This window comes from Accipiter gentilis, chromosome 2 (genome assembly GCF_929443795.1).
Source record: "Accipiter gentilis chromosome 2, bAccGen1.1, whole genome shotgun sequence".
In the NCBI taxonomy this organism is placed as follows: Eukaryota; Metazoa; Chordata; class Aves; order Accipitriformes; family Accipitridae; genus Astur; species Astur gentilis.
This window is the reverse complement of record NC_064881.1, coordinates 51,515,800-51,524,673: the sequence shown is the minus strand read 5'-3', so window position 1 is coordinate 51,524,673 and position 8,874 is coordinate 51,515,800.

Here is an 8,874-nt window from a genome sequence, read left to right as displayed (position 1 = left end):
TTGCCAACTGATAACTCTTGTGAGACAGCAAATGCCGCCAGCTGCCACTGACCCAAGTCATCTGGAGAGAAGCGGACGTGAGGGGAGGACACCTTGGATCGGAAAAGCTGACATTACAAGTTAAACTGTAACATAACCTCACATGTATGTATCTAGTACAGATATTTACACTCGACCTAGTCATCCCAGGTTCATTTTGTAGAGCAACGGAGAGAAATATACCCTTTCAGGGTTCAATTCAGCTGAACTGTTTTGCACATCAACTTTAAAACAGGGTGCATTGCATCTCATTGTACCTCAGCTGTAACGTTTAGACCTCTCTGATGAAAAAGGGAATCAGTTTCCAGCTCACGCATTGAATTCCACATTCCACACCCACAATAGGAGGAATGTGACCAGAGAGAGGAAAGGACTGATGGGCAGAAAGCAATCTGCAGCAGCGCAGGGTGGGATTATGGCCTCTATAGGCCTTTTCCATAAAGGACTCCTGTTGCTCTACAATAAATGAAAAGGGAGATTTTAAAAAGGGAGGAGAAAGAGTGAAATTGTGTGAGTTGGCTTACCTCTGTGCTTTAACCCGTGCCACTTCTAGGGACTGGTGATTGCAGCCAGCTTCTGGGACAGGGATGGACCAGGAAGGTCCCTGTGCAGTACTCCAGAAGAGTAGGGCTGGCCTACACCAAAAAAAAAAAAAAAAAAAAAAAATCCTTAATGCTCTTTCCCTCATACCAGTGCCATGGAAATAACCCTGACTTACTTGAATAGCGAGAGAAGAATCAGGACCCTGATTATTCAGCGAGTGCTGAAACTGTGAGTGCATCAGTATCTGGAGTTGGCACAAGCCCTAAGAGATGACGACTATCTTTCACATAGGTCCATGTGCCATACCCAAAGGGAAATCACATGAGACAAGGTGAACAAAGTGTTAACAAGTACTGGGCAGAATGGATACATTCCTACCCAAAGCTAATACCCAGTCCACCACAGCATTTGGATTTCCATTCGAGGGAAGCTGTGGATTCTCTGGTGTAAATCAATTTAACTTCCTCCTCTTTCTTTCCCACACAATACAGAAGGTAATTTCTTACTTCATGGTTAATTTATTGCAGCTCTTTACTATTCTGCTTTGCTATGATAAATTGCCTCCTTAAATCTTTTCTTCTTTTTACATCATCAGTTGCCCATTCTCAAAACACAGTATTGTATCCTTCTGGGTGCCAGTGTTTAACAGAGATGTGTGCAATACTCTGTGGCTCTCCTGATAATGTAAGTGTGGTACTGGCTTTAACTATTGCCATCTAGCAGCCGAATGTGTACATATATCTATAAATATGCTAGTGGGTGCTAATAAAGCCCAACATAAACTCAGCTTCACGAGTCCTTTGGAAAAAAAGGAAAACAAAACAAAACTGTGATCTTCTTTCAAAGCACATGAAAATATAAAATTTCTACATTTCTCTCCCAATTTCAAGTGCTACTCCCTTCCACAACCAGTGCCTAAGTGGGGTGTAATCTGTCTGATGCTCTGTAAATAAGCAAAGCACCTCTATCCTGTCTGTCTCCCTGTGCTACCAGGTTATTCAGTTTAGATCTGCCATGGCCTGCCTTTTAATTTCCAAACAAATAAGGTCAACAAAGCTGGCAGCTGGTAGTTAACTCAGTATAATAAGATTTTGATTGCTTTCCTAGAGCAAGGAGTATACAGGAGACAAGTACATTATACTTTTAAGTGAAAGCACAAGACCTATTTCAAGGTCTTCTTTAAATGTATTTACCTTTAAAGATAGGAATACCAAGTAATGATGAAGTAAATAATGAGACCTTAACGTCACACGCTGAGCTGTAATAAAAAAGAAGCCAGCAAGAGGGGTTACTGAGAAGTAGAGATCTTTCTTTTTTTAATAGGGACGTTGACTAGTATATTTATTCTGGAACAAAATATTGCAGAATAATGCCTTGCTTTGTCACTGTAATTAAAAGTAGAGGTACCTTATTCTGCAGGAGGGACAGGGAAGGCATCCTCCCTACCTACATCTGACTCCACATAAGATCTTCTCTAGTAAAAATCATCACATCCCAATAATTGTTACTGGAGGAAATATTGATAAGTACCTTTATCACTGATCAGGATGAAAGCACCAGATGCACCCTCAACAAATTTATAGATTATATTAAATTAAGGCGAATGACTGACTTACCAAATAGGGTTTCAATCACTGAAAATTTTGATAATTGGGCCAACAGAAAATTCTTGAGATTCAGAAAGGAGAAATATACATCTTTACACCTGGGTGTGACAATTGCATTGTGGTTTGACCACGGCAGACAGCTAAGCCCCCCACGGCTGCTCGCTCGCTCACTCCCTTCCAGCGGGATAGGGAAGAGAATTGGAAGGGTAAAAGTGTGAAAACTTGTGGGTTGAGATAAAGGCAGTTTAATAGCTATCCCAGCCAAAGTCAGTATACCCGTGCACCAGAACAGACCGGGAATCAGCTGCTGGAATAGCAGCCCTGCAGAGACGTACCTGGTGGTTACAGTGCACGTGAGGTTGACTGCGAGCCAACGCTGTCTTTTTGTTGTGAGCGTGTGAAAACACATACTGGGGCATGTTGGGAAGCTTTCTGGGCCTGTAAGGTTAGCAGTGGGCATAAGGAAAGCAAACTTTCTTCACTAGGAAGAAAGGCATTGCTGAAACAAGTTGCCAGAGGGACAGTGGAATCTGTACCCTTGGAGGTTTTCAGGACTCATCTGGAGCAGGCCACTGCTGACCACAATTGGTATTTGCTACAATCTTATTTTAAACACGACTAGGGATAGCCAGATGTTCCTTCCAAGCAAAGGATTACTTCTGTAATGTGAATTTCTGAGTGCTAGTGATTGCCCTCCAATGCCGTGGTCTATAGCAGAATCTTGTCGATTTTGACAGGAGGTGGCTTTATTTGACTATCCCACTGTTTCATTTTCTTCAACGCAAACAATCTGCTATTAAACCACTGTCTTTGCAAGGATTGTTTGGCTCCCAGTTTAGTTTCCAAGACAGAGCAAATCCTTGCTTTGGAGGATAGGATACAATAAGACTGCTTGGAGGCAGTTAATATAGATTTATCTACAAGTTGCAAGGATAGTCATTCAGCATTTCCTTAAGTCTTAGTGTAAACATTTTGATAGGTGCTCCATTGTTACGGTTAGGTTTTTCTGCTCCTATATGTGCAGCTTAGAAGTCCCAGGAGTGGAGGGATATTTACTGCTACCCATCCATTTCCAAGGAAAAGCATACATTTTCTCTGGACATAGTGTATGATACCAGGAATTTGTTGGACTGAGATGGGAGCCTAACTGAACTGGCATTTCCAGAGAGGTCTTGCAATTTAACAAAGACAAGATCCTTCTACACAGCAGGCTTTCTCCTGTTGAGCCAATACTTTATGAATTTCCAAGTAAGAAGCCAGATTCCCAAGTAGGGCACATTTGAAAACAGCTGTGGACTTAACCCACCATACTGAAGAGCTGATGTTTTATTGTTTCTTTTCCTATGGTGGCAGCAACTTTCTTTTGTAACAGACAAGATTGTAGATAATTTCCAAGCACTAATGACTCACAATAGCTCTATGTATCAAATGAAGATGTTTGCTAATTTAAAAACAGGGAAACTGAGGCATGCATAGGTAAAGAGACAGCAAGAAATGTTCCTCACTGGTTCTGTCCTATAGTAGGTCTGAGGTAGAATTATTACATTTTAAGGTAATTAAACTTTTTTTTCTTTATCACAAGGGACATTTGGGGGGGTTCATGTGAGCTGACATGAAAAAGACCCCAACGAAAGCAAATTAAGATAGCAACATATACTGCTGCCAGTCACATAGTACTTGTTACAGAAAATCAGCAGTTTACACCTCAAAAGGGAATTGGTATATTTTCTAGTTAAAACTTAAAACAGTTTTACAATTTGGTTCTAACAGCAAGCAGGATATCATGATAACAAGGCACAACATCTGAGGAAAGCATCAGAGACCATTCTTTTTCTACCTTATTTGATCTATTTAACACACTCATTTTCTAAGTATCACTTAGCCACTGGTTAATACACCTGGATGTAGTTCCTATTGGTTACAGAAATCAAATGTACATCAGCACTTAGCATCATGTTACCATGGTTTTAGTGTTATTACAGCTTTGCACTTTGCTACTATCAAGATCAACTACAGGAAACTACTCAGACCATCTAAACAACAGGATTTCGTAATATTTTAGCAAACAGGGTCTCTATGATCTTTGCTAATAAAGTACATATAATGCAATCTACTCCTGAATCTTTCCTACTTGCATTGCTGCAAAATTTGAAGGCAACTGCTCCATGAAAATCTGTGTTCTTGCCAGTTCTTTTCCTGCCACTGTAACATGCACTGCAGAAACACCAGACAGGGTTTGTTTGTAGAGGTGTATTATTATTATTTCGTGGTTTCCAGAGCCTACTTCACCTGGTATTTTCATTCTGTGGACAACTGTGAAAGAAAAACTGGAGTTTTTTGAGCTGATTTGAACTGAAGGAAGCCAGAGAGACAAGGAGACCTTTCAACAGGACATCCTGTTTTTCAGATCAGTCTGCCAATGGGCACAATATCCCTCGTAGACTTCTTTGGAAGAGCCTGCACTATTACAGTTCCTAAGGAAAGCAAGGGAGAAATACATAAAATATAATTAAAACAAACAGGAGTGATACAGAGTCTCCTAACTTCTTTTTTCAGAATTACTTTTTGTCATCTGAAGTTGACCTTAAGCTTTGTTTCTATATTTTGCAAGACAGAAGCCAAATTAGACTATGAAAAATACTAAAAATCTTACTTTGTTAGTATCTATTGGACTTCACTTGTAACTCCCTGGGAAGTTGCAAGATGACAAAGAAATACTTAGGACCAAGCTCTGTTTTATTTTACACCATTCAAAATCCAAACTCACCCATTAGTCTGCTTTCAACTGAATTGCTGATTAATACAGAGTGGTGGATAGGTTAGAGGGCAGGGAAAGGCAGATGCAACAATTTCTTCTTCAGCTGCTGCTCCTTACTTGCTGCATAACCTTGAGCAAAAGACTTCAGTCCCTGTGACTCAGTTTCTGCTCTTTGTAGTGCAAGCTCTGCAAGTTAGGAACTGTCTTTTCTGTATTTCTAGAGCAGATAGAGCAGTAATATCCCTTTCCCACATCAAGCCTCCAGATATTATACCATGGTGAATAATAGAGAGTGTGAGAGAAATCAGCCCTGAACCATTTTTTTTTAAAAAAGCTCCAATACCTCATTCTCATTTGTTTCTGCAATTTAGGAAACATACGTTTCACAGTGCACTGAGCTATTTCTAATATGCCCAGCTGTGCAGGTTGATAGGCTAGAGATAAAATGATGCTGCTAATGAAAAACAGCTGCTCATTAGTCAGGAGAAAACTGGGTAGGATGTTTAGAGATACAATTATTTTTACTGTTCTTGTCCCTTTTACGGTTATACAGAAATTATATTATTATCAAATCATGTTAGACGGCGTCTCAGGTTGAACATTTTAAAAATGAATGTGGTTCATTAACAACATGATGAATATTTAAGCAGGATTACAGAGCATAATGAACTTCCTTTAATTTTTTTTAAATAGAAAAAGCCCAATAAATTTGCTAATATTTCACTGGTTAATGTTGCAATTAGGTGTGCAGCATCTTTTCCCAGCTTTCTGAACATCTCTCTTTTACTGCTGACTCTGAATTTAAGTCTGATGCAAAGGGCTGAAAAGCTGCATTTTTTTTTTTCCTTGAACATCAATCAGAAACAGGCTGCTACCTTAAGTCTAATCTAAGAGCTAAGCAGTTACCTCACCTACAAGAAACCCCTGGTAAAGGAAAGGAAATAAAGCCAAACAGTCTTCTCTGATGCTCTAGATCTCAAAAATAAAACAAAATTGAAACCTCATCCTCTAAATAACCCTGTTCGTGATCTTACGTTTCTCACAAAATTGACTAGAATTTCACTTCCATCTTTAAGATTCTTCCACTTTGTTTGAGGAAAAAAAAGCCAAGAAAAACAAGAAGCAGAAAGAAATGTTTGAATATCGTTATTTTTAAAAATTCCCTTAAAAAATCTAATTATTTTGTTGCCACAGCCACATTTACTTAGGGTCTAGACCCTTAAGCTAGCAGGTTGGTTGTGGAAATTTGAATCTTTCTGCCACGAGCAGAGTGGGCTTAGTGCTTTTGTGTCTGCTCTGATCAAACAATCTTCACCTCTATTTACTCAGCAGCAAAAGCACCAAAATAAAAGAAAAAGATTGATTGAAGATCTGCCTAAGTCTCTGGGGTCAAATCCTTCTCTCATGTTCCCTCCCTCTCCAGACTTAGAGTTTGAAGGCAGGAATATCCCAAGACAGAATTTTAGGCAGACTCAGAAATCCATATTGAATAGCTTGACAGAAAGCTTTTAAAAGAGATAAACCTGGCAGAAAATATCCTTATGGAAAATGAGGTTTGGGTAGAAAGTTGAGCAAGGCTGATGCCTCGCAGAAGTTTTTTGAGCATGGTGGAAGGGGAGTGGGGGAACTCTCCACTAAGCTGCAGCTGCCCAGAGGTATTGCAGTGCTCTTTGGTGAGCCCCTCTTCTCATGAAAGACAGTGGAGGGCTGGTAAGAGGGCACTTATAGGGGGTATATCATGGGAGATGCATGGGGGAAAAAAGTCTCATGCCTAAATGTACATGAAAAGAAAATGTGTGGCTTCAAGTGGCTGAAAAAACATAACATGCTTTGAAAACAATATTTAGCACTTTACCTCAAATTTTATTATATGATGACACAAACCCTGATTTATTTTTTTTTCCATAAACCTAAACTGGAGAAATTAGAGAATTATTTCACTGGAACTTGCTGAAGGGGGAAAAAGGTTATTTCCCAATTATCTCCAATAGCAAAATCTACACATCAGGAAATATACACAGCTCCTCTATCTGCTGGTAAGAGCAGAACTGGAAACAGCAACTCCATTGTAATGCTAATTCATTTATCTGGAACATTTGGAGTTTACCAGTACATGTCTGTTGTGGAGAAACAGTGAAAAACTGTATCATAAGAAAATTTCAATCAATAAATGCCTTGAAGCAAATTCTTTTTTATCTCTTGTATTACAGGTAAAATAAACAAGAGAAATTATCTGCACTAACTCAGAATCCCAATCTTGGGACAAAGTCTTTGTGCAAGATGCTGTACAAACATCAAATAAAAAGAAAGTTACAGTCCTGGAAATCTAATAGACTGAGTAGTTAATAAAAGAGAGACAGGTGGAGATGGAGACCAGGTAAGGATGAGAAGCTATCATTTTTCTGGAGATGAAAGACTTGTAATGTGCTGACAAGCTACCAGTTGTCAAGTTTTTTAAGTTGCAGAACGATGGAGAATTTTGAAAGAGAAGGAAACTGCTTTGCAGGCGCAGAGAAAGAATTATTACCCTAAAATGAGGGCCAAAACAGTAGCAGGCACAAATCTAAGATGGAAAGTAACACCTGTGTGGCATTATTGAATTTTGCCATGGCTGTGGTTCAGACTAGCTCTGTGTCATCACACTTGACAATACATTTCTGCTATCTTGTTATGCGGCCGAAGTTCTGGTCTTTGGGACCATTTCAGGCGTCTTTCTATAAGGTCCTGGTGTTCTTCCACAAACATCACCACTTTGCCATTACGTGATGGTTCATGAGACAATCCAGCTGCCATAAGAATGAAAATGCAGGTTCAAGGCTGGATTACGAAATCCTGCCCAAATGATGCCCAGGTTGAAACACATGTACTAAATTTCCAGGTGTCATCCAGCATGAATGAACATCCACATCTACATATGCATATGTTACAAATGTGATCTTCTAGTACACAGTAAAGCATGGGGAAAAAAAATAAATCCATTGAATTCACTCTTGGCAGCGCACACCTCACCTGCACATATCATTTCAGAACCTGAGACATCGCACTGAGGAAACCATGCTATTGTTGCTATTAGTTTTCCTTCTGATCGTTGCCTCTGTGTCTTTCTCTGCTCCCAGATTCAGAGGACTCTGGGGAACTATCGCAGTCTTTCATTATATGTGTACAGCAGGTCCCTCGCCCAGAGCTGTCAGCCCTGTCATGCAAACTGAGAAAGAAATCCCACTGGCCAAGAACACTAGTAGACTATTACCATCATGCTGAATCAGATACCAGAGGATGCTCTGGCATGTGGTACCCTGCCACACGATAGCCAAGACAAAAAAAAAAAACACCCAAACAAATATAAAAACATAGTTTTGCATTATGTCAGCTTGAACCACAATAGCTCAGAACAGGGAGCTACTTATTGCTCTGCTACTTACTAAAAACCTTCAGTTTATGTATGCTGCTGAGTAAATAATAAATAATAATAATAATCTACTCCAAGCCCCTTTAGTCTTTCCTTTCCAGGTGGCCTCATCTTTGCGCTATAACCTAGAGGAGCAGTCAGTCACCAAGCTGGAAACTTAGCATGGCAATGTCCAATTAGAAAAAACAAAACAAAAATGTTGCTAACTTCTGTGCGGTAGAAGACTCCAGCCTGTCTTTGCAGAATTATGCTACCTAGTTGGGACAGGTTCCTTTCACCTTGTAAATGAGGGTGATAATCCTTACAACATTGACAGTAATAAGCAGCAGCTTGCTCTGATTAAACAACTTAGCATCAACTGGGGAAAAAAAAATTAATTCTAAAAAAATAATTATAAATTATAAAAATAAATTACATTTCTTTTTCCAAATTTGTAATTTGGTGAAGTAGGGAGCTAAGTTGCCCTGTACAATTTCACTACTGGTTTAGTCCTGGGATCTTCAGGAGTTTTGCAACTC